Source organism: Barbatula barbatula (genome assembly GCF_947034865.1).
Source record: "Barbatula barbatula genome assembly, chromosome: 11".
In the NCBI taxonomy this organism is placed as follows: domain Eukaryota; kingdom Metazoa; phylum Chordata; class Actinopteri; order Cypriniformes; family Nemacheilidae; genus Barbatula; species Barbatula barbatula.
This window is the reverse complement of record NC_136774.1, coordinates 18069996-18097845: the sequence shown is the minus strand read 5'-3', so window position 1 is coordinate 18097845 and position 27850 is coordinate 18069996. Positions and strand designations below refer to the sequence as shown.

The 27850-nt window shown below is 41.1% G+C and overlaps 1 protein-coding gene across 1 annotated transcript in view; it reads right to left on the bottom strand.

Moving 5' to 3' along the window:
- The window catches only part of sema6bb (sema domain, transmembrane domain (TM), and cytoplasmic domain, (semaphorin) 6Bb), a 91791-nt gene extending 64447 nt beyond the window's left edge, over positions 1-27344 (bottom strand). Inside the window, exon 1 of the mRNA XM_079466898.1 lies at positions 26640-27344. The gene's annotated coding sequence lies outside the window, so the exon portion shown is untranslated. The remainder of the gene's footprint in view (positions 1-26639) is intronic.
- Positions 27345-27850: the final 506 nt, after the last annotated feature.

Genomic DNA, 27850 nt, shown 5'->3' with positions numbered 1-27850 from the left:
ATACAGACTGTGGACCTCACTTTGTGTGCATGGGCATTGATATGTTCAGCCTGAATCATTAAAAACTCTTACTACACACCGTCTATCACTTTGCATATAGCATCTGGAATCTCTACATTGTAAGAAACAATACCATTAACCTGTAAATAATCTGCACATTCATTTAAACAATTATATGTTGGATTAGTAAAAGATAACAGAAACTGAATTTTTTAATGAAAAATGGCTTTGCAAGTAGGCTGCTCCAAGCAGCTTGGAGATGTTGCCACATTTCTTACAGTCTCAGTTTTATCCGTCTCCTGTAATCCCACACTTGATAATGCTGAGATCGTGGGATATAAATGAACATTGAGAGCTTAATTCTGTATCCACGGGGGTTCGTCTGTTGTTCCATAATAGCAGGTCTGCACCTGTCTCCCCACGTTCACTGGCACCCAGGTCAGTCCAAATATAGGGCCTCCGTTCCCCCAAGCCCGCCACAAGCCTGATCTCCCGTAGCGTGCCACGGATAGAATTACACACACACTATGAGATACAGTTACACTCTACTGGAAAGAAATCCCGAACAGGCACCGGCAAGCCTGCCATGCTGTTAGAAGTTTTGTGGGGCGTGCGGTTTGTTGTTTGTTAATAGACTTGTTCACAGTCGCTTTGAGGTGTGGAACGGTACAAAAAAACGTTTGATGGAGATCTCTGGCAGTAATATGTGCAGGATCGATGACTGACAAAGCATATCTCATATGCCGGTGAAATGGAGCGTGCAACGAAGGCACCGCTATGGAAATGATGCTTCTAGGTAATAAAAGATCTGTGGAGTGATTACGGAAATGTCACAGAATTCTTCTCCGCCGTTTCCACCTCTCGTTATTCGGCACCGATCAAAGTCTCGCCGGGTGATGAATGATCGTTATTACCGGTGGAAATAATAACGAGTGCGGTCGTCATGTCAGACGCTCCGCTGTCGGCCTGTCAGGTCAGGTGAATCGTTATGACAAGCATCCATCACAGAGACATGGTTTCAGAGCTGCGTCACGCTTGCGTTTCACAACTTGTAAAAAAAAATGTGTATGGTACTTGCCCCCCTTCCCCAGCTGTTGCCGTGGAAACTGTTTGCGGAGAACGGGAGATCTACTCTATAACAGTTAAAGGGGGGCTATTTCTAACCCTGTGTCAGCAGACGGACCAATAAACCATGACCTGGTACTGTGAGAGAGAGAGCGATGGGAAGAAAGTGAGCGAGAGACGGGCAGAAAGAAAATGTGCACCGTCAGGGACCAGTTTCGGCTACGTCAGAGAACATGGACGGTGCACCATAAGACTGAAGTGGAAAACCTTTCAAGAAATGTAAAAAGTTACACTATGATATGCAACAATATTAAATTTTTGGAGCTATCTACTCCGATGCACGCAGCATCTATTGACCAATGAGCTGTGTTTATGTCTTTGAATTACTATTTAAATCAGCTACTACCAACATATATTTACATAGATGTGGCAGCTTGTCTCACTCAATGTTTTATCACGCTAGGAAGTAAAAATGTGACATCACTCTTCCCTTTCTTAGCATATTAGTTCCTGGAAATCACTACTAAATATTACCTTCCCTGCCAACAGCCCGGGCTCAAAGACAACGGTGCTGGCGGAGCATTTTAACAGACATAATTCTCCCCTCCTCCACTTATTCCATCTTTCACAGCCATCCCCCACTGACATGAGTATTGAAACTATTGGATCTCTCCTCTCCTCCTGAGCCAAGATCATCCATCTGGCCTCATCCTCTTTCCCAGCACATCTTAGTTCACGTTTCTGTTATTCCTAAAGGATACAAGAGGAAGAGAGAGAGGAAGCGAGGGAGAGGAAGAGGAAAGGGTTAGGTTTACAGACATGGAGGGGGTTGGATTAGAGTCTTGGGACCAGTAAAGATGAAAGCAGAATGGATCAAATGTTAATCAATATGCAGCACATGCTCTCTCAAGGTTCGCCCTTTTGCATATGTGTCGGGCGCTACATTTGGATAATCCTTTTTTTTCTCCATTCGTGTTTGTGCGTGTGTAATGGAAGATTGGGAGAATGGTACAGATAAAGCAGTCTCTAATGTCTGAATTAAGCAGTTTTCAAAGATTGTGTAAGCAGTGTGTTCGACATCGGACCTCTTTTTGTGGACATACAGCGATGAACAGTATTCATTTTGAAAAAACGTTATAGTCCATTGTCCGATTTTTTTAAATGGAAGGAATAGTTCACCCAATGAATGTTTAAGAAAACGACATTTGTAATAGCAGCACTTCAGCACTACGCATGTCGAGGACAATTCTCATTGGTTCTTGCATGTCCCAGAACCAATCGTAATCGTTTTTACTCAAAACATATTGTTTAGCTTGAGAAGACATTTTCAAGCCCCGGGAGTCGTATGGATTATTTAATGACATACATATATCTACGCTTTTTGGAACTTCAGAAATGTACTACTTTCCAATGGAAAGATCAATGACATTTTTCAAAACTAAACAAATTGTTAAGAAAGGCAGGTAGGGAGGGAGGGGATGAGAGAGAATATGCAAGCAATAAAACCACATCCTAAACATGTAACAGAGAGCAAATCAATGGAAAATGGGCAGAAATTGTTCATTTATTTATTTAGCTTAAGCTAGTTTACTTCCCAAATAACAATCACCAAACACTATCATGATATACTCCAGAGTCTTGCATGCTTAGCTGTACAGCACCCACGGCAGCTATTGAAGCTCTCTCTCGAGTCTGAATGAGTGAAAACAGGAGAGAGATACTGAAGATAAGACAGCAACACACTCTAGAAATAATATGTTCTGAGTGTCCACGGTTCGTGCTGAAAGCAGATATATAACAGATGACTCATGTCGCCAGCGTAGCTTCCTGTCTCTGTAGGTGTTTGACTCATAGACAGATCGAGATTACAGGTTAAAATGCTGCAAATGTCACCTTTTCAAAAATGTTAAACCAAAGTAAATGAATGTCTAAATCTTTAAATAAGTACATACATCAGACACATCGCTGTCACCATCTTCCACTCTAATAATCTCAGCCCTACTTGGTCTCATCCACCAACCCAAAGAAACGTGGAAGTTTCACCCTCCCACAGAGCTGAACTGAATCGCCTCTCCTCGGGGGTCACCAATTTTAAGCAATATTATACCCACAAAACCTGCATCATCGCATGCTCCACAGGAACCCTCAAGATCTCTTGGCAAGCATAAAGTTGTACCAGAATAAAACAGCCATTTCCAACTCTAGGCGAGGATGATAAACGGCCAGTCGTTCGTATGGGTTCGAGCATGGACGGAATACAAATGACTGTTTATGTCTATGCTCCCCTTTTTCCGTCTCACCGTCACTCATCTAGCTGGTAACATTTCTTTCTTTTTGAGCATCTACTGAAAATAACCTCCTCTCCAAAGCTCATTTAGTTCCAAAAGACACATTCTGGCATTGACAAGTTCTTGGCAACTTTATCAAAGAACAACCATGTTAAATGTGCTTTAGTGGCTTTTTATGCTGAAAAACAAGACTAGACTGAAGGTGCCGGTGATTCAGATCTAAGCGCACTTAAAGTGGATCAATACTCTAATTAAGGGACATTAAAGGTTTTGGAAACAGCAGGGCAGCGATTTTAAATCTGTCGGAGAGCTTTACACATTGATAATGACTTAACTTGATTAAAGAACTAGAGAGGACAAACTGCATTGATCCCCATACAATGCCTTTAATTCCAGGGAAACATCAACCTAATAATTGTGCTTAGATGAAAATATATTGACAGTCAATCAAAATGATCAATGTCAGATAAGTGGGCAGCTTTTGGCCAAGAAAAGCAAAATGGAAAGTTTACTTCTGTGACGGAACATATTTCATAAGGGCAAGTCCCAGTTTATGTCATATTTATGATGATGTCAGCAGTGGGAGGGGCTCACAGAATCCTCTCAGAACTCGCAGCGTGACGCCTACTTACATTATTCATCAGCTATAAATATCATTACAGCAAAGCTACAGCGAACTTCTCTGCTCTCATAGTCAAATTAGAACAGGCAAGCCTCAGAAAAGACTGATGTATTTCACAGTAGCTATCCCTTAAAATACTCCAAACCACAGACCACAATAATGAATCTCTACAAAAGTCTCTCTCTCGCTCTCTCTGTATGTTTGGGTAATGGAGTGCGTTAAAGAATCCATGAGGTCAGAATCATCATACAGAAGATCAAAGCTTCCTCTGAAAAGTCCACTGCCTACGGGCCTGACGGTTAACCAGAGCTCTCTGTCTTTCGCCCCCTCAATGTTTTTTCCAGTTCAGGTTAAAGATTGAATAAAAAGAGCCCCTGGCATGAGGATCAGCCTATTCTGCTTCATCTCACCACAGAATGCACAGTATCTTCAAATGTCACTCGCTGGATTGCTGTTATTCCTACCCTTGCACGCTCACTGGGAAATGTGACAGTTTTTCTGTTGAAAGAGCTAACATAAGTGATAAATAGATCAGGTCTGTCATGAACATCTCTCAACGTCTAAACCGACATTCCTCTTCCTCATCAGACCGTATCGGGATTCTTCTGGAAGAATGGGTCTCGATCTGCTTGGAAGTGACATGTTTACATTACATCTAAATCTCCTCAACAGGAAATGCAATCACAAGTATTACTCCTGCCAAAACGTCGTCCCCGGCCTCGGACGTTAGTGGTTTCTGATCCAAGGTTAGTCTTCAGGTGTTTAAGGTGTGACCAGTAATAATATATAGTAGGCCTATCGAGTTTCAATATCACATTTCCTAAAAAAAGTATACTCTGTCTTGCACACAAGCCCTTATCCTTAAAGGAGCAAAACAGAAAATTGATTTTCATGTATCCTAATGCATTTTTCAATTGTAATGCAATTTGAAATGCTAATGCTCTTATTCAGCACCATCTACATTGAATGTAGATGTTGCTGGTTATCAAGTGGCAGGAGGAGGAAATTTGTGTTTGGTGGTCCGTGACCCCAGTCTTTTATCTCTGGCGAGGGGTCAGTGTTTAAAGAGAAAACGGACACCTTATGCACGTCACCCTCTCCAAACATCACAGTCTCCTCTGATGGTGGATCAGCAGCATAAACATGACCTCTGACCCCGTTTATGTTATCCAGACCTAACGAGGAGACCACCAGGCCATTTCAGAGACCACTTAAGACCACCAGTGACATAGACATGTCAAGGAGCTATAAAACTTTAGAGTTGATACAAATCTAAAAGAGAATATTTTCACAATGCCCGACTTTACAGTATAAATAACGTTTGGTAATATAATTTTTCGATACTGTGTGAGGCCAGTTGTCACATTTACGAAAGACAAATGTTTCTGACTTAATGTGATTAGCTGACTGAATTATATACATTTAAATAGCTTTCTCATAATGATAAGAGAATTGATCAATATTCCTCTCCCTTATATTATTGCATAAAAGTAATTCATGACTTTGTCTTTATTAAGACTGATAGCTCTGATCGACTCAATAATAATAAAAAAGCTTATGTCAAACTTAAATTATGAAATAAAACAATTGACTGACTGACTATCTAAACTCTCCTCGGAGGCTGAAGTCATTCATTACCCTAAAAAAGCACAGTGCTGAGTCATTCCTCGACTCGCATCCCTTCATTATTGGAAAAATCCCCAGGTAGATCCCAGATCTGCCACAGAGCCACGGGAATTGTGCATTTCCTAAAGCCCCCTTCCTCTCATTGTGCAAAGTTACTTTAAGGCTTATTTCCCCCCTAAATCAGCATTTCTTCAGTACTGATAAGGAAAACTTGAGTAGACTCGCTGGCTGACAGAGCACAGGGAAATGTTATTCTGCCCCATTGTGCAAATACCAGCAGAGTATTAATAGAAGGACTCTAGCCAAGTCATGGAGGATAGCTACTGTATACCACACACACGCGCACGCACATACACACACAAGGCAGTTTGACGCCACAGACCCCTGGGCTTCATGGCCCATCACAGAAACTCTTTCCAGCCAGTGTATGGATGTGAAACCAAAGCCTTTTCCCTGCTTATACTGACCTCACCAGACAAACCAGAGCAGAGGGCAAGATTCAGTCGCAAGGGCGAGACATAAAAGAACAGCGACAGACTATGGTTTCATTCAAGATGCAGTTCGGCATAAGAAAAAGGTCAAAAAAAACTGTGGCTTGTATTAATTTACTTTATTCAATTATATTACGTGCAGCTTTTATGCACATTTGGGAAATTTCATTTACATATTGATGAACGAATAATTTGATTTGCACAATTTTGACAGAATTCTGTGGGACACAGTTAATAGAAACCAGAGGTAACAAATGGTGTCTGTCTTCATGACAGATATGCACCTGGTCACATCTGGGTCGCATTGGTTGGCAGACAAACATATTGGGTTTCTGGGAGTGACTGCAGGTGGATAAGGAAAAAGAAGAAGGGAGTGATAGGGAGATAAAGATGAGGCGTCTGGGAAACAGAGAGGAGGACTGTGAAAGCAGATGTTCACTGTTCTCTCCATGCATAACATTAGAATTCATTACGTACCCCTTATCACATTTTACCTCCTCTCCCCTCTAAATCGCTGTCTGTCTCTCTTGTCTTCACCATATATCTCTCATTCCATCTCATTCCAAGTTTTTCTCTCTCCATTTCTTTAAAATTTCTTTGGGATGTTTGCTTTTCAGGGTCATTGGTATAATTCTGGGTGGGCCTAGTGGGTGGGTGTCGTGCAGGGTGGGCACTTTAGCAGGCACAATGTTCCTTTTAAAATGTTACTGCTGAAGTTGTTTCTAAGAGTTCTGAGATACATTTTGTTCTTGGGGGTTGCATCAGGAGAAAAGGGTGAGAAGAAAAACACAATAAGTCGTGGCTATTGTTAAATATACAGTGACTTTTGCAGAACTACCTGCAATTAAATCTTGCGAAACCAAATAGTTTTTGCTGCCCCAAAAGCACTGAGCTATTAAAATGATATTTTTCTCCCTGGGCTTCCACCAATCACATCTTTTATTCTCGTATAAACACACGGGGTGCATTTTAGCCACATCCAGAGAGCCGCCCGTACAAAGCCGGATCAAACATGGTAAACAATACCCTTCGCTCAATGACTCTCATCAGGCTTGTGTGTGTGTCGGACTGAAGAACTCTCCAAACGCCCATTTCATTTCAGCCTGGGCACTGGGAGACGCTCCTCTCCACTTCCGAAAGTACAGGATCCCTCTGGATGAGGACCACGTGGAGCTCAAGGCCAGATCTGAAGTGTGCGTGTGCAGTTTGCCGAGTGATTGTCCTCTGTGTGTGTGAACAGCTTTGAAGTAGCGAGATCTCTTAGTTGAGTCAAGTGCGTAGACCGAAGGGCAAACATTGTGTAATTAGAAAGGATATTAAGTTTATCCTTAATAGTGTGGAAATGTAATTTTTTTGTTCATGTTGTTATTTTTGGGCTTTTGACGTTTTTTTTTTTCAATTAAAGACTGTGCAGAAGGCAGGAAATGATGTGGAAAGAATGGAGGGTGCAAGAGGGAATTAAAATTGCGGTTTTCTTAAAAGAACCATTAATCTACGGCTTTGCTTGACAACCAACAAAAGTCAAATTGTCACAGCCTGAACAGAAAAGAATGTAATGCTTACAAACCTGTTGCAAAACTTTTTTTTACTTTATAATCCAAATTAAGGATGTGTGAATAAAATGTGCATTATTTCTTGAACCGTGCCCAAAACTTCACCAAACTACACAAGCAAACTCCAAAAAAACTATTCTTTATAAGAGATAACATTTAAAATGTGCAATTTTAGTTACAATAACTTCAAAACTGTAAATGCGTCAGCCATTTTGGACACAGTTTATGATGTCCAAAGCCGAAACTAGAATTATTATTTTCCTTCATTTCTTTCCACGTAATGTATATACATGATAACTACAGCAAACCTTTGACGATACAGCAGATATTGACCACAACATGTACTGTCTGAACAAATCAGATTTCTCAACTTATTGACCAAAACTATTTCGATGTGTGTGCATTGTGAGGAGGCACAATGCCCAGTGAATTTCCCTTTGGAATGAATAAAGTATCTAATTAATGAGTTTTGTGTGTCTGGAATACATTCGCTGAAAATGAAATGCCGAAAATGAAACGATTCAAAATCTGTGACAAAGCTTTACGGGTATGAGACCATTCTTTCCCCAAAACACTCTGGCTACATCACTCTGTTTACTTGGATTCCAGTGGTCTTGCAGAGTCCAAGACTAGTATTTTCCAAAATCATACATGCCAATGCACACACACTCGCACTAAAACAAACTCAATTTCATTCTGTTTCTCCCTTTCACTTGAATAAAATAATCTGCCAGTGTTTTATTTTGTCTATTCTCTCTAATTGAAGCGTGTATGTGAACACTAATTAAAGCTCAGAGGGAAATAAATCTCTAGATGCATAGTTGAATAGAGTGTGAGAAAAACAATGCCAGCAATGCAGTAGTAGGGAGAGAGAATCACAGTCTGCATAGAGAATCAATGAGAGTTCAATTTGACCAGTCACACACATACAAAAATCACACAGCAACTCTGAGAAAATATGTGACACTGTTTATTTATCTACTCTATATTTCTCTCATACAAATAGTTCCTTAAAGAAGTGAATTTGGTGTATATGTGTGTACTGTATAACAAAAAACATGCAACCTCATGTTTACAAAAAAGCAAATAGCACAAAACAGAGTTGGAGTTTTTTCCAACTCCAAATGCAAAGGAATATGAACCTATAGTTACACAGATCTAAGTTATTTTTAGACGGTTTCATCTTATCAACAACAAACGTTACTGCGCATGCGCACTTGTGACTTCAACTGAACTTCCGGAAAACACATTCACAAACAATAGAGTGCCTGTAGATTATTTCTGACCACAATCAAAAGAAACCATGAAGAACCGATACTTGGCTAAACTTGTCTCTCCAATATTTTAGACTGTAGTACCAAGCTTAACCACTAGATGTCAATGTACCATGTGGTTTCATTAAATGGGACCGAACTACAGGACCCATTCAACAAATTGTTTATTTATTCAAATGAACATCCAAATTCAACAAATCGTTTATTTAATACAATTATTATGCTAGAAAATTATACAAATTAATATTTACAACTTAAAGTATAAATAGTTATATCTATGGTTATATTATTAGACACTAGTCAAGCTAGTGATGTCAGACCTTTTTGGAAACTGGCAGCATCAAAGGTGTGGCGCTAGAAAAAACAGAAACAGCGGTACGTGTATAAAGTGAACCGTCTTGACAGCCGTTAACTTGAGCTTAATATCTGTCTGGTTGAAAATATTTATTTTGTCAAAAACAGCCAACACCAAGCGAGGCGCCAAAATGTGGGTGTGGTTGGGTCAACTGCAATATCACAAGTGACTCTCTGCATTCTGTTCACACACAGAACAATAATTTTGGGGACTCGCTCTCATATTTCTGTCATGCCCAAAGCTCTGCCAGACAATGTTATTGCGGTTCAGAGCTGAACACCTTCAGGAGAGGTGAAAATTATAGCAGGAACAGAAGCAGCAGACAAGGCAGCACTGTCTGTGCGGTCCATTTCTTAACAATAAACTGAGGCTCAAATCATTGTCAAAGGCTATTTGCTGTCTCTTTAAGGATTAATACACAGATATTATAATGTTCAATATATTGCAAAAAAGAGCCTGTAGTGGAGGTAACAGTACCTGGCTGCTGTTGCCTATTTATTTTTCCATTGCCTCTGCAGCAATGAAAACAGACTTTTGCTTTGTACAATCCTACATTTCTCATGCCGATGAGCACACTTACCATTTGAAACTGTAATGAAATAAGAAACGAAGTTGATGGTTTGATCCATATCAACTTCATGTGCACAATACAAGCTCAGACTAACCTGGAGTAAATAGTTTGCTCAAGGACACATTGGTGGTTCATGGCTTTTCACCTGTGGTTAAGGATGTGAGTAAACCTTCAATAATTAAATAATTATTTTATTTTTATAGCGCTTTTACAATTTGCACTGCATCGATACTGGAGAAATCAAATGTAACTGTGAAATCCTTTTCCATAAAAGTTATTTAAACATATCTCACCAAAAGGCACCACTAATAAATACAACGTACATGTAGTAACTATGCAACTGTACAACAACAGTCCATCTAAATCTGCATTGACTAGAACACGATTGATCTCACTTATATACGCCTGTGAAATGTGGTTAAGATGGTTCTCTTCATGTCACAAAGTGCATCACACTTTACAATTTAGAAACATTGTTGTTAGGTTTCTTTGATATTGTTTAATGACATTATGTGCTGTGATCGTGATACTCTTCACACACAAAAATAAGACTTTCAGACTTCAAAGACCGAATACTGTTTTTACGCCAATAGTTTAATTGTGCCTGAGCTAAAGCACACTTTCCTCCCCCATGTGAAATAAGATGAGCAAATAGCCTGAAACTCAGTCAGAGATCTTGTCTCTAGTGAACAAAAACTGCAGGGGGGTGAGGATAATTTTTTTCTACTATTCTGTTTATCATCCGTCTAATTTTGTGGTTAATTAAGTAAGCAGTGTCTCTAGGGCTTCACTGTTCACTGGAGTCGGAGCTTAAAATCTTTCAAGTGTCTTGTGCTCCTGTTTCTCTCTGCCCTGAACACGGCACAAATGAGCTTTCTCCGTTCAATCAACACACACGGTGTCATTCGGTTCTTCAGTGTCACACCCCCACGCTTTGTCTCACATTTTAAAATGCTCTCTGCGATGGTTGATTAGAAATGATGATGATTCTTAATAATGATCTGACTAAGAAGAGCCATCGGCCTATTTTCCTCCCACTCAGGAATGCAGCTTCCAGGAGAAGTGTGTATAGGTGTGTGTGTGTGTGTCCACTTAATCCCACACTCTCATTCTTTTCCAACCTTCCTTTCCCTCACCCTTGATCATAACCCTCACCAGAGGCTCATACATTTCATCTTGGTGTACTTTTCCTGGCCAAAAGCACACTACGTGCTTCCAAAACAGACCTCTAAACGTCGCAGCGGAAACAATCCAGTGCACGCACTCGCACACAACCTCTCTCTCTCTCTCTCTCGGTTATTACTGTAAACTAAATCTAATGTGAATTCATTGGTTTAGAAACAGAACATGCCGAGTCCAAGAAAAATTTGTCAATTCTTGCTTTCGACTATCTGACAGTTCAAGCTCTTGAGCTTAAATGAAATGCTGATGTTGTTAAATGTTGTTTCCCACGACTGTGATTCCTGAGTAAATACACATTCCTCAATGTCTTATGTCAGATCTGATCTGGGGATATGCTCTTCTGAAACTGAACCATAACCCAAAAACTATGGATATTTTACATTGATGCATTTGGGAGACACCTGGAGAAGTCAATGGGGGGCAAAATCTGTCTGGTTATAAGCATTCTTCCTTTTAATAGGTCAGCAGAGAGGTGGAGAGAGTTAAAGGGATCAACCCAATTCCAAGCCTAGATAACCTTTTTCTTCTGCAAAACAAAAAAGACAACATTTTAAAGAACCTAATATCTCATCCAGGTATGGAATGACATTAGGGTGAGTAAATGATGTCTTATTTTTGGGTGAACTATCCCTTATATATACTATAGACGGTTTCATATTAACAACATAAACATACATTACTGCGAATGCACACTTTTGTGACCCCAACTTAACTTCCAGTACACATTCACAAACAATAGAGTGCTCGTAGATTTTTTCTGATAACAATCAAACCAAGAAGAACCTTAACTTGCCTAAACTTGTCTCTTCAATATTTTGAATTTAGACTGCAATACCAAGCTAAACCGCTAGATGTCAATGTACCATACGGTTTCTGTAAATGCGACAAAACTACAGATCGTTTATTTAATACAATTATTATACAGTAAAATAATCATACATATGAATATGAATAAATTTGATTAAATATAAATAGTTGCAGACACAACTGCCAAACATAAACCGGTAGTTAACTGGGGGTCAGGCATGCGCACGTCCGATGAAACGGTCTATATGTCAAAAGACCTGAGTCACAATGTCTCACGGAGGAATTCACAAAAATAACACCCACATCAAGGACTCCAACAACTACATGGTATCGTGCGCAGTCCCCGGGCAGAGAGTGCTAAAAGTCAGTTCGAACAATGCCACGAAAAAAGTGCAGAAAGGCACAATTTAGAAATCCTGCTCAGAGTCCTCTCTGTCTTGGTTGAGTTGGGCACTCCGGATGGCTGCGCTGATGCAATGTATTTAATTGGCAGTAATCAGGTCACTGGTTAGATGCAGGGCCACTCCGGGATGTCTTACTATTCCCACAGCTACACTCCAGTTAACCTGGGCATCAGCCCCACAAGCACTAACCCCCTACCCAGAATGCCGTACAGTAACTGTATAACTATCACGCCAGGTATTATGTTTTCCCGGGCAAATTCAGCAGGGTCACTCTATCTGGCTATATTTAGCCAGTTCTGTAATGGCCAGCAAATAATGTTGTCCTCTTTTAAAAACAGTCATTCCTGTCAAAATACTCTTTAAAAACACGTCACTGGCCAGTATGGGCCCACATTTGCTTCTCTCAATCTATTATAAGCAGTAAAATCTTTTCCTGCAATATGTTGCTATTTGTGCTTGTTCCGGTTGTATTGAAATACACAACCCTATTTCCTGCAGCCATCGTATGGTGCATCTCCATTTTCCCCCTGCGTTCCTCGGCTCACTTTTCATCTGCATTTTTAAGCACGGTTGCATCTCCGCGTGTAATTATCATAAAACTGTTTACCCAAAAGGCGCGCTTATGTTTTTGCGTTCAGAAGCCACTTTAGTCGCGTATTCAGCGATGCGAATTCTAGCGGGTTATTATTCAAACCGTCGTAGGTCTTTGCAGCTGCGTGATATTAAGACCGCTACACCTGCTGCTTTTTCCTGGATGTATAAAACAAGACAGCCATTATTAACTTTCTCAAGTGCTATAAATCAGCAACACTCTTGCTTGCAAACGCTGCCTAATTGTCAGGATTAATCTCCATTTAAGCGTCACCAGATCTCATCTCCTCACTTTAGCACGTAGCCCCACCAGAAGCGTATTAATGACCGACGTAAGAACGTGTAGGAATATCAGACGAAGTTATCAGACACGGCTAATATCAGATGGAGCGTGACTGAGGAGATTACAGACCTGTTCCAGTTTCTGATTGCTCATGTCAAGATTTAACCAGCGCTCGTGGTCCTAATCACTAACATTAATGAGCATGGTAATATAATGCAGAGAAATGACTTCAGGTCAGCACAGCCGGAGCACAAGGGATCCCTGGAGAACCGGCTCCTCATCAAGCAGCAGGGGCTTTTACTTCCTCCAATGCCTCTTTCTGCAAAATCTGACAGCTATAACAAAGACCAGGACGAATAAGAAGAATCATTGCATTGGCCAGGCATTCACATCTGCATCGCTGTCACGTTAAATGCACTTTTTTGAGTTCCTTGATGAAGTAATAAATATCTGTATTGAAGAAGGATGATAGAGTTACAATGAAATACCTGTGAAATGAAAGACATGTGTCATTTAATGTTAGGTTTATAGAGCGAAAACTAAGCATAGATAAAGGCACTTACATTAAAGGGATAATTCATCCAAAAGTAGGAAAAATACTTCTGGAGTTAGTGGGTCCTTTTTGAATACAAAAGACATTTTTAAGAACGAAGGACAGCAAACAGTTCTGGGGAACTTTGTACTTTTCCCACTATGGCAGTAAAAGCATAGTTTACCCAGAAATGAAAATGACAGCCTGTCGGAACCCAGCTATAAAGTCACATTTTTGTGATTTACAGATTTCCTTCATAAAATCATCCTACTTAGCATATAAAGAACATTCTGTGAAAATATAACCTTGATATATCTATATTATTGACCGACTAAAGCCATGTCAAAGATCAAATCATAGTGAAATAAATGGTTGAAATCACACATTTTTTCATAATTCACTCATTCCAAACCTTTGAAAGTTTGCAGAACGCAAAAGAAGATATTTTGAAGAATGAACCATACTAAACTGACTTCTGAAAATATACTCTTTTTGTTCCACAGAAAAAAACATACAGGTTTTGATTGACAAATGGGTGAATAAATGACTTTATTTTTGGCTAAACTACTTTAAATGCAGCTGTGTATAAAAAGCAATGTATACTTTTATTGTTTGTGCTAGCGCATTTACTTGGAGTTTGTTTTAGGACTAAGTGGTGGCAGACCGACGTTTTTTAAACATTGACAACCATTGGCGGCACACAAAGTTTTGCTGAGATGTTAATCACTGTGAAGCCAAGATGGCAAGAGAGGTTTTTTATAAACCACAGCGTTTAAGAGAGAGAGAGTGATTAAGTGGAAAGGTGACTCTCTCTGGATTTCGCTGGGAAAGAATTAATCAGCAAGGTTTAGCCGAGGAACCGACCTGAATACACAACACACTCACAAGTCCCCCTCGCTTCAACAGAACGACATTCCTGCAACATCAGCTATATTTCAATCCTAATCCAGTATGATAAAATCCAAAACACCCGTCCTCCTCATGCAGGCGCCCCCACTCCTGTCCACTTTATTCTGGCAAGACCCTTTAGATTCAATGATACCGCCACCCTTTCCACTTATACTAACCGTGAGTTGTCTAAGTGGGTCAAGGAGGTCTCTGCGGGATCTCATAAACCACACGGCCTGTCAAGAAGCAGCTAGGTTGGTCTGATAAGACCATCTCGACAGCAGGCGAGAAGCCCGGTGCTTCATTACCGAGCCAGACATCCATACCGGAATGAGAACCGGTGCCCAGAATCACACTAAGCGGAGCACCGAATTTATCACTCCGGGTACAGACGCAGAGGAGCTTGCCACCTTGAATCATTAGCACATATTCTCTAATTAACCTGTTAAAGATCAATAACAGCCTGCAAATGCGGCTCACGCTGACTCCAGAGACCAACACACACAACCGCAGGGTCATACACTGCAAATTATACTTTGTTTTCCTGGTACAAAGGGAAAAAAAGAAGAAAAGCAAGAGGAAGAAAGACAGATGCCTATTTGAAGTAAAAAAAGTATCTTCAACATGAAAACGTCTCCAATAGACGTGGGAGAGAGAGATACGGGGAGATCTAAAGCGAGGGAGAAACGGAGAACAAAAGAGAAAGCATCAGCTCAGATGTTGACTTTGGGTGGAAACATAAAAGATGAGCGAAACTCCTACAGGTTCAGGTCTGGATGCTCATCTGCTTCACACAAGCGCACCAGCAGTGAACTCAAACGGAGAGGTGAGAGCTGTGCTGTGAAGGAATTCGGAGATATGCTATTATATTAATGAACGGCTCGGAGCAGGCGCTGCCTGCAGAGATGCTGAGCCTGTGCTCAGCCGCTCTTTGTCAGTGGCAGCTGGTTTCAACCTGACAGGCAAATGATGCCGTGCCACAACACTCACTGCGGTTGACGCGGATGACTCTTCTCCAAGCAAACACACACTTTACACATTCTCTGAAACCTAAGATCCAACGTGTCCAACCTATGTAAAATACTGGTAGTAGTATAGACAAGGGCTTTTCAATCTGGGTTCCATGCAGGTACCCCCAGAAGGCCTCTAGGAGGTTCTGTGGGGTCCTAAGAAATCTCAGAGAAATAAAAAGGCAAAGAAAAAAATTTATATTATGACTGTTCATATTTGGTGTTTATCTCTTCTCTCTTGCTATATGCTTACTTCCAGAATTGTTTATTTTTATCTTTATAGTGAGTTTTTCCTCACTACAGTTGCCTTTGTTAAGTAGATTTCATAAAGATGTAATGAAAATAGCTACAGTAAAAATACATTCAAATTAAAAAGGTTTCTCTTTAGGATAACACATTCAACATTACTCTATTACAGCCAATTATTTTATATGTCGTCTTGATAATATCACACTTCTTATTTATCTAACAGTTGATCATCTATTTCAGAAACTATGTATTTTTTCTTCAAAAGCTCAATGTAGCGAAAGAAGTTCACCCTGACCCATTAAAATTGCACTTGAGAAAATACAGAATACAGAACGCACCACTTGATGCATATACTAGTAATTTAATGTCGTATTTTGAGGCTCAATTGACGCTTCAATGCAATTATTCTGTCGTCTCCCGTGTGCTTGGAGTTCAGTAGCGATGGTTTATTTAGCCATGTGTCAAATGTTTGACGTCTGCTGACAAATCAGACTTTCATGCATTTGTTAGGTTTAGCTTCAGCAGTCTGTTTATAAAACGAACCATTGCAGTGGAAAGAATGTTTATCTCCACTGGACCCACGCGAAACCTTAAGAGACCGTGACTGGGGACTTGAGAGAGGGCAGAGAAGGTACCGTAGAGTAAAATGTAAGCAACCCAGCTGCTTTATCTCATAAAAGAGAGAAGAAACCTGACCCAAGGCACAGGGTCCCAAGCTGCTCTTCCATAACTAGCGTGAACATTGGCGTGCTCTTCTTCCGCACTGCTTCAAAGGAGCTCACTAATGGTACCGATGACAAGCGTGAGAAACAAGGCAGGTGAAATCGCCTTAAATGAGAGCGTGAGTGAAGGAAAAGCGAAGGCCTTAAAAGCCCATTCTAAAATAAGCACCATCTTAAACATTTGGCAAAGCCGGCGCTCCCCCGTGTCGGTGAGATTGTTCATTCAGCCCTGCAGCTATGCAATTTAACTCCCTCATACTGAGAATCATCAATAAACTTAGCATTACATTTTTTATTCTTGCTGCAGACGTGCACGCAATTGTTTACCGTCACATATTTGAAGCGTGATCTGGAGAGGTATGAATACCCAAGCCAATTCGCTCACAATTTCCACATCAACTCTCATGTGGATGGGAGCCGCACGTTTCCCGTGTTTGACGCGGTGACCTGGCGCTATAACCGTGTTGTGCTTCATGTAAAACCTCACAGATCCCAAAGTAATGACAGACAGGGGGCAGGAGGACAGCGTTTTCCTGGGGATGATGGTCTCCATCTAAACGTTTGTAGAGTTTACAGTGTCGGTATCAAGTTTCCTTGGTGACTGAAGCGGTGCCGTGGGGTTGGCTGGGAGTGGATGAAATAAACCAGGGGTGATATACAATGCTATTTATACTGAGCAATTTGATAATTGTTTAAAGGTTAGGCTGTTAGTAAAGCATAAACATGCATTCTGCGATTCCCCCTCGGCACAAGAGCAAGAGCGCGTCACATGTTTGCCAGGCTGTCTGCCGGGATACAAAGCTCTGTTATGCCAAAGGTCTGCATGTGCCCCCAATGGGGACTAAGAGACTAATGTTGCTCTGCGATTACAGACTAAAAATATGCTCTGTGTGTCTTCAGAGCTATGAGAAAACCCTGAGAAGTTGGGGACCAATGACATATTGCCGATTTATCTCATTTTCACTTTGCAATTCCACTTTCTCAACTTTATTTGTATTTTTTAAATCCCAGCATAACCTTATAAAATGAAACTCATAAAATATATCTTTTGCAGATTTATTGTAGCATGTTTGTGAAGGGAGTTGCATCTATGTTAATGGCAGGGCTGAGCTTAAAAAACCTGCCACATGCTCTCTCTTCATGCGTTTAGCACGACACAAATGCCAGCCGCCTCTGATGTTGACCACAAAAACAAGTTATTAAAAAGCTTGAAAGGGGAAATGAATATTCACACGGGGTATATGAGAGCAGAGGCTTGGCATCAGGGTGAGCAGTCAGGCGCCCGTCTCACTAAGCGATTTCAACACAAATCCATTCGGATCCTTATGAGCAAACCAGGGTGAAAAACATATACAAATATGCCACCACACATGCTTACAGAGGACCGCAGCATTTGATTAGTTGATTAGTACTATTCCTCTTCGCACATGAGGGCAAAATCCATCGCAGTCAATCGTAGCGATTGATTTATAAATGCATTAGCAAATTACCAAGCATTCTAATACCTAATAAGTCGAATGAGAGCTCTATTTTGTTTTGTTTACATGTGTGAGCTCAAAATTTGTGTTTTTCCCCTGCGCGAGGAGATCTCTTAACAAGCGAAGACACTCGACATCAAAGATTTCTGGCTTATTGTCAGGGCGTTTCAGCTGAGTGCCAGATTGATTCATATGGTGTCTGTGTGTCTCTGTGTGTCTCTGTGTGTCTCTGTGTGTCTCTGTGTGTCTCTGTGTGTCTCTGTGTGTCTCTGTGTGTCTCTGTGTGTCTCTGTGTGTCTCTGTGTGTCTCTGTGTGTCTCTGTGTGTCTCTGTGTGTCTCTGTGTGTCTCTGTGTGTCTCTGTGTGTCTCTGTGTGTCTCTGTGTGTCTCTGTGTGTCTCTGTGTGTCTCTGTGTGTCTCTGTGTGTCTCTGTGTGTCTCTGTGTGTCTCTGTGTGTCTCTGTGTGTCTCTGTGTGTCTCTGTGTGTCTCTGTGTGTCTCTGTGTGTCTCTGTGTGTCTCTGTGTGTCTCTGTGTGTCTCTGTGTGTCTCTGTGTGTCTCTGTGTGTCTCTGTGTGTCCATAGCTGACATCATCCCGAGGGTGCAGCAGACTGTGTTACAGCAACTGCCTGCTGACATTAGACCTGTTGCCTCCAGATGGCCTGTGTGACACACACACGGGTGATATTTTGTCATTGCTGCTTCAATAGAAAGAGAGAGAGATAGAGAGAGAGGAAATGATATGAGAGAAAAGTGAATACCCCTGTCAAATTTTATTTTAAGATTAACCGAACAAGACATTTTGACGTGCATGACTATTGAGAAAAATGAGAAAACGTACAGATATTAAATTCAATATTGATAACTATAAATCTAAATTTACTTGGCTCAAGTATTTAGAATATAACCTTGACATTGCAATTTTATGACAATCACCCAAAGAGAGAGCACGAGCCCCACCATATGCACTCCACTGCATGAGCTCCGTATGGCTCCGTGAAGCGATTTGTGCAGGAACTTGTACATCAATTGGTTCCCTATATAATGTTTTAAATGGTCCTCTGCTGCACCACCTGAATCCAGCACCCCACGCAGCAGTTAAATACCCACAATCCCTGTCCAGAGCACCCCCAGAACCTAACTCTCTCCTTTCCCCCTTCTGCATTACCTCACAGCCTGGCATCTTTCCCTCTGCCCTCTGTCCTTTGCCCTCTCTCCATCCCTCTCTTTCCCTCGTTGTGCCCCGCATTCATTTCACTTCCAGTTTATTCCCTCTCTCGCCTTCTCTCATGCATGATTGCGTCCTGCGGGTCACAGAATGCAGTACGCTGTTAATTACCTTGGGCTGAGAACAAGGCACTCGGATTATGATGGAAAACAGAACATTAGACGAAGAAAATGTGGGAAAATGGGGTTTGAGAAATGCATCTAAACATTTTCTGAAAGATTTCTGTCATCGTGTACTCACCCTCATGTCTTTTCAAATGCTTCCTTTTTATAAAATGAGTTAAAGAATTGACTGCATGGTCAACCCTTTCTATGCCATTACAATGAATGACGAGGACAGCTTCATATTTCAAAAAGGACTCAAAAGTACCACAAAACCCAAGTGGTCTATGTGACTCGGGACTTCTAAAGCCATACGATAGCTTTGTGTAAGGAACAGAAAGAGGTCGGACTGATCTAGTTCTTGAGTTCAATTGAATGATCTTGACTTTACCGCTCACCTGAGGGAAAGATTAACAGGGAGTATCAAACTTACATTTCAGTCTTTTCCTCACACAAAGCTATTTTAAGACTGCAGATGACTTGGAATAGTGTGTCAAGTCCTATGGGTCACGTTGAAATTGTTATTGTGTGAAAAGGAGTGACGTAACAGTAAGTAAATGTGTTCCCTGTAGATCAACTGGTAGCGAATGGCACAACGCCGAGATAGTGGGTTCAATTCCCAGAAAACACAAAAACATCATCTGCTTTGGATGAAAGTGTCTACATTTACATTGATGCTATTGGGACAAATACACAATGACAGAATTGTTATATTTACTATGAGACGTGCAGGGACCAGAAGTTACGCCACATTACTGTGCAAACAATTGTTCTTGCAGATTTCCATCAAAGACGACAGACAGAAGTGTGATCTGGTCAAAACATCCTCAGGTATGTGTGTGTTCAGTTTAACTACAGTAAAACGGGAATTTGTCCTCTGTGGCTCAGTGAGTCATATATGCCTTTATTAACACACACACACACACACACACACACACATACAAACACGCTTCCTCTGCACCTGAGAGACAATGTTCTCACACCAGCTGCAGAGCAACACCATCCCAAAACAGCAAGCAACAATGTGAGATTTGGGTGTGTGTAGGTGAGATTGAATGTGACAGAAATGCAACATGATGTGAGAGAAATCAAGAAAACAGATGTTGTGTGTAGATCTGTGTAAGGTGTGTTTTATCCAATTTACACCTGGCATTTCAGGTATTATAATCACAAGTTTTAAATTATGTTAAATCATGGTGTAAATATTTGGGATGCATCAGAACTAACACTTGGAGGTAAATGTATGCAATGCTGAAAGAACATAAATCACGACAATAGTTGTCCAAATGCCTAAACAGTAGTGCCTATGCATCTAACTTTAATTTGATGTGAGCCTAAAGGAAAATAACAAAACTTGACAAAAATGCACGCATTTCACAAGACCTATTAATAACGTTGATGTGAGGCACACAGTAGAAGCACACGCATATTCAGTAAGACTAAAGAAGATCTGCCTTTTCAAATGTTAAATGGATAGTTCAACCAAAAACATTTTTTTCCACTTTCAAGTACATCAAACTTGTATAATATAGTATATTTTGAGAAATCTCCATTGGCGATTTTATGTCCACACAATGAAAGTCAATAGGGTCCAATGTTGTTTGCTTACCAACATCCTTTAAAATATATTTTGTGTTTTCCAGAAGAAATAAAGCCATACACGTCTGGAGTGACATGACGGTCAGTATCATGTATCAATCGGTATCAATCTATCCCTTTAAAACACACGGCGATACCCTGACATCGCGAGTGATTTACGTGGTCACAAATCAGAGCCCCTTAGAAATGCGATCACAAGTGGCATGTCACACATTTCAGAGGCATGTAAAAACCAGGTGTGAATAGCGATACGTCTCGGCTGACCACTTGTGATCCTTACCCGGATGGAAGTTAGCATCAGGTGTAAACAGGGCCTGTGTGTGTTCATGTGTGTGTGTGTGACAGATTTTTCTTTCTGACTGACACTGTTTTCTGCAGTTCCTCGCTGGGGCCTCTTGTTAGCATCTCCCTCATTAACAAATCCTTCTGTGAGCGCTGCCGGCACGCTGTGAGAGAGATGCGAATGGGGCCCACAGAATGCACAACGGCGACAGCGCAACAAACATTCGCATTCAAGTGCACGTACAAACATTCACTCATACTTTTCCTGTTTCTTTTTCGTACACTCACACATTCTCGTTCTCTGTCTGTCTGTCTCTCGCTCTCTCACACACACACACACACTTGCTGTTTATTCACTCCCAGGCTGACTAACAAACTCCTTTCGCCCACCATCTTTTCTCATCACCCGTTCCTTCAGTCGAAAGTCTGTAACGCCACAGCAATCGCATTCAGACCATGCCTGTCTTCTGAAAGCATTAGAGTAATACACAGCCCTCTGTCTGCACACAACAGTGACAAAACTCTTTATCTCTTCAATGTACCCGGTCACTCTCTATACATAAAGCTGTATTTATGCAGCTTAAGCAAATCAAACTTTATCACTGCGTGAGCGTGATGATAGAAGGGTGATATTGGGAACGTAAGGGAAAGTAAAAAGACAGATGAGACGCTGTAAAGCTACACCGAATTGAGAAACTCACACTTTTTCGGAATACATTTGAACATCCGACTGGGTTTGAAAGATGAGGCTGATGGGAAACATGCATCAAAAGTGGATGAGAAAAAGGGTTGGAGATGAAAGGATCCGGATGACAGGATGAGAGAGAGGCTGGATATGTGATTAAACAGCGGGGAGAAGGGGGTCTTCACTTAGGGGGAATAGAGGCGAGGCTTTATTACATTTTAATGGGTGGAGCTGTGACCTCCAGCACCACCTTATGGCAGGTCAGGGGAGGGGTTAGCCTCCAGGGGCAAGAGAATCATGGAAAGTGATGTTTCGCGGGGGTCGCTGATTAATGTGTTTTCTGCTCCCTTGGCCACTTCTAGACTAACCTTCTACAGATATGATGGGAAAATAGGGAATTGCGAGTTTGGAGGACATAGCATTGCCATTGCAAGAGTTGTGTGTAAGTGACTCACGGCTGTGTTTAGAATAAAATATTAGTTTAATACTTACTGAACACAGAAATGTATACTGACTATTTTCTAAAAGTAGGCACTACTGCACAATAAACCTTTCAAACAGTCACATGCTATATTATGAGATGATTGCATCACATTTCTTGTTTTTTTTCTTAGCACAGAGAATGCATGTTTTGTGTTTATTTTATGGGAATCAAAAGAAGTCAAAGAGATGTTAAAATCATGACTGACATTGCATATTTTGGAGAATGTGGGGCACCATTGACTTCCAGAAGGACTTTTCCCTTTTAGTAGTCAATAGTGCCACAGAACTGTTTGGTTGCAAACATTCCTCTAAACATTTGTCGTTGTGTTCAGCAGAACAACACAATTTACGCAGGTTTGGAAACATTTAGAGGTAAGTAAATTACATAATTTTAATTTTGGGGTGAACTATCCCTTTAAGCTTTATTTTGTATAGGCAGGCATACTGCTCATTTTAGAAAACATAACAGATCATCCGTGTATTTTACGCCTACAGAACATTTGCATACTGTGCACAGTAGCGTTTAGAATACATGCTGCAGCAATACTTAAGGAAAGGATGTTCACCTAAAAAGTAATATTATTCTTCAATTACTCACCCTCACATTGTTCCAAACCCGTGTGACCTCAAAACCAGTTTTTAGAAGGGTCAGAATGATGTGACAGTGAGTTAATGTTGATGATTTTCATTTTTGCCTTAGCCTTACCCAAGCCTGTAAGAGAATGCGCTCAGTAGTATGCTATTCAAACACACTAAGTTTTATACGGCGAGTGGACATCTCAACTTTCTTGCGTGCTCTGTGCGAGCCCAGCATGCTCTTCAGCTCTCCCATTCACCTTCTCTTTCCACAAGCTCCACATGCTAAGTGAGAACATTGTTCCGGTCAATTTGTTCCTTTCAGAGTCCCAGTGGGCAGTGTCCTTTAGTATGACAGCACACTGAGAGAAAGCACTCTGTCTGCAAGGGCCTGACATCAAGACAAGAGTGAGAGAGAGAGAGAGAGAGAGAGAGAGAGAGAGAGAGAGAGAGAGAGAGAGAGAGAGAGAGAGAGAGGGAGAGGGAGAGGGAGAGAGAGAAGAGAGCGAAAGCACTGTGCCAGAGAGGGAGGGGCAGTGAAAGGGACGGTTTGAGATATGGAGACATCGAGGCTGACAAAAAGAATGACTAAGAAAAGAGAAAGGGAAGGAAACCGGATGACAGGAAAAGAGAGATAAAGAGAGCGAGGGGATTAAAATTGACGGGGGGATTTAAAGGGATAGCTCAGCCAAAAATGTAAATTCTCTGAACGTTTATTGAAGCTCGATGCATATAACTTTTCTGTCCTTCACAGGAATTTTTACAGGATTACAATAAACCATGACTGAACTATTCAAGCTTTAAAGAAAGGATGCAGCAGACAAACCATTAGAGTTTCATAAATAAACCTGGCTGATACATCTCACATGATATATTATATAGTCTTCTGAAGTAGGGCTGGGATGAGATATATATATATATACATACATACACACACATTTATATACTTCTCGATCTAAAATCACTATGAGATTGAGTCGTTTATAGCGTGCAGGTGTAAAATCAACACTCGTCAAACATTATTATAAATGTATTATCACGAAAATACCTGAAAAGGTAGAAGAACAGCAGAGAAATAGAATGATCATTGGCATTTCATGGAACAAAAGTTGTGTTCCAAATGAAATACTATACACAGTGCACTTAAATTTTGCGCTTTGCACTCAAACGTGTAGTAGTGTATGAGTTTTAGAAGGGTAGTATCGACCCAATTAAAATACTTAACGGTTTTATACTAACCGGAAGTGTATTTCCCAGACGAGCGAAAATGACGTCAGTCGCACGGCAGTATGGATGTGAAGAAAATGTATTTGAACATTGTACATTTAATGTAATTTTCATGTGTTTTGCACAACATGACAATCAGACGCACCTTAAGTGTGTAAATCGTATTCTTGTGTGTCCCATATTCAGAGTTTCCACATGAGAGCGCCCTCTGGCTTTCGAATGTGGCCACATTTATCCGTAATTCATTGAGAAACTGAGCATAAGAATTGCACGATATATCGTCCCAGGCCTATTCTGAAGTCATACGATAACTAGACTGAAATCTGTCCCCGGTAAGGATGGGCACAGATAAGCGGTTTTGCCTCTGATATGGTCTGCAGGGGCACACGGCTGAGCCAGGCGCAGGTGACGCAAAGCCCTAAGGCCAACTGTAAGCGTGCATGTGTGTTTGCACGCGTGCCCCCTGCGCCCGTAGCACCTGTTCCCCTCGGCACAGCGGCCTCAACACTTGCGCTGCAGGCTGAAGTGCGGCTGTTGGGGAGAAGGGTGCACACGAACAGGGCACCCATTCAAGAAAACTTGGAAGGAACATAACTATCCCGTTCTCCCTCTCTCTCTCTCTCTCTCTCTCTCTCTTCATCCTCCTCTTTTAATCCCCCCAAATCGCATTTTAGAATATCCCGCGAATTACATCCTAATAAAATCAGCGGGAGTTTGTTGGGAAAGTTGCACATCTCGATATTAAGTAAGGTTGTTATAAAACAGAGCTCTGTGTTTGCTTGGGATTAGAACGGCTCCACTGAACAGTCTGTTAAAATGTGAAGTGAATTAAAGACAGCTCCAGAAATGACATTGTCGAAAATGGTAACAGACTGATAGCTAAAGCGCTGGCTTTATTTGTCGTGCACGGACACAAAATCTACACGCCGACAAATAGATATGAAACGTAAACATTGAAACGGGTCTATTCGGAGTTGTACGCTTCCTCTGCACTGCTCACATTGTGTGCAGCGGTGCTAATGATAATTCAGTGTGTAATGAGAGGTTTTGTGAGCGCACTCGAAGAGGTCAACAGCTCAACCAGACAAATGCCACCCTCAGTCATGAATCAAGGGCCTCAGGGACTGGTTAAAAACATTGAAACGCTTCAACCGGACTGAAACCAAAACAAAGAAAATGAACGATAATAACCTAATTCATAATACTACGCCGGCCGCACAGCCCTAATGACTGCTTTAGGAGCTTGAGACCCTCGGTGAAAGAGTTTCTGCCTCACAGCAGGATTCGTGTCCGGTAAGCCTGAGTCACACAAGAGGAGAAAGCAGATGGCCTCCCTATCCTGTCCGTATCTTACCTTTTCTTCAATAAAGGCCACAGCCTCCACTGGCAGACCCTCTTTTCACCTCTTTTCTCATCTATGCTCTTGGGTTCTTCTATAGAATGCTTGAACCCTGAGGGACTTCGCTTCTCCCTCTCTTTCCAGCCCACAAACCTTGAGCAGTAACAAAAGGCAGCTCAATGCCTATTTGAATTTGAAACAGGGGAACTATGACAAAAAAAAGTGTCGCACGGCAAAGAGGCTGAGAATCTGGTGCTACAGAGCCAAAAAGATTTCATGCGATTCACCCTCACGTTGGCAAAAGGTGAAGCGTGCAATTCAAACACAAATGTACCAACTTAGTGTAGTGAAATATAAACAGCCGCTAAATGCAGTTAAAAAAAAGGTGTGTTCACAATTAAACATCTGATCAATATAACAAGGCAAAAAAACTAGGTAGTATACAAAAACATAGTTCAGGTTCTAATGTCAATTCTAGAGTTGAGGCTCTAATATCAATGAGAAACAGTGGCTGAGGAAGCAAACGGCACCTGGATTTATGTGCTTTCCATTAAATGTTCACTTTAAAACATATAAACAACCTGTAAGAGATAAAACATAAAATACGAGGTTTTGCAAGCAGAAATACAGCGGGGAAACAAAACGGACGAGCTGTTCAATTTGATAAAGGATTATAAATTCATTTGAACTCAATTTAAATACAGTCAAAGCTGCACGTAAATGAATATGACTATTCACATGTTGAAGGTAAAAGTAAATTTGATGCATTTAAAATGTATTCCCCTCATACCAATCGAAAATCCTCATAGCGATCACACAAGCACAATTTAACACGCAAAAATCAAGCCAGCCCGACGACAAAAACTCTTTTAGCCGTGTTTTAATAGTACATTTCTTTTTTATTACATATCCTGAATAAACGCATCAACAGCCAACAACAAAATGCACGCCTACAATGAACTCAATTATAAGACTAACACAGTTAGTGTGAAAACAGCAGAAATGCTGAATACTGAGCGCGTGCAACGCCTACCCATTGTCGCAACACAGTGCGATGGGGAGGAAAAGCCAGAGACAACTACCGAGATCCAGAACAGTGCGTTATTATTTGATAAACCAGCATACTTACCGATAACAGTCTCGAGGAACGTCAACGACTCGCCACCTCGGGACAATAATCCAGAATGATTTAAAAGAGAGGAGGGGTCCGTTTGAAATCTAGTCCTCTCTATCGCACCTGTCTCCTGCGCCCCGATCTGACATCTTTAAGACAACTGTGTTCGCGCAAGTCCATACCCCCAACAACGTACACAACGACACCTGTCCCCGGGAAAAAACACCACGCCACAAAGCTCGTTTATATTGCCCCCGAACAAATGGCATTCCCGGCTCGGTCCTCCAGCCGTACTGCTCCCCTTCAGACTGTCATCCAGGATTCAAGAAGTCGTTTGGAATACGCTGGGATAGATGAATAGATAGATAGGGTCTAACGAACACAGCTGTGCCTTGTGAAAATGTGTCTGTCTGGACCGGTAACACTTGCTTTAACAATCAAATACTGCTACAATAGTTATTCTGTGCTGCGCAAGATGAATCGGTCCGGAGCGCGTGGCTTGTGCGTTTGTTTGGTTCGAGCTGCACTTCCTCCGATCTGAATCCAGTCTCTAACCCGTTAAGAAACTCCCATTGTCCGGTAGAAATGTCATATTTCCTGCAGTCCCCGGCGTGTAGCCCTACGGCGTTTGGTTTGGAGAGAGAAAGACAGAGAGATCATGGGTTTGGTATCTCGCGCTGTTGCGAGTCTGTCACCCACAGCTATTGAAACACGAGAGTCAATTCCAAAACGTGACGCAGAATCTATCGGTGGACTGGAGCGGAATTAATTTGTCGATTAACGATTTATGTACTGAAATTAATAACGAGACTTGGATCGGTTTTGACACAAACTGTGAAGCTGAAGTGTAAGTAGATATAATGGGAAGATTAAGAGGGAGTTTTAACGAGTATGAAAATAAGAACGCAATTGCTCTCAAGGTGCTCGTTTGGTGAGAGGACCTAGAAAAACTACAGAATAAAAAACTGTCAAATGTAAAAACATAAGTGAACACATCTGTTGCAATGAAATGATGTATAGGAACGTTATTATTACGCCATATGGATTCAATATTATATAGTGATTATATAAATGTATAAGCTGCTTTTAAGCAAGTGCTTGTTAAATCTATTAATTATAATACTTATTTAAAAAAATGCAAATAAAACTCCCAAAACAGGGAAGTAAAAGCAAAAGAATGTTCTTTTGTCTTTTTTCCATTCTACAATCATACTGATCAAAGTTTG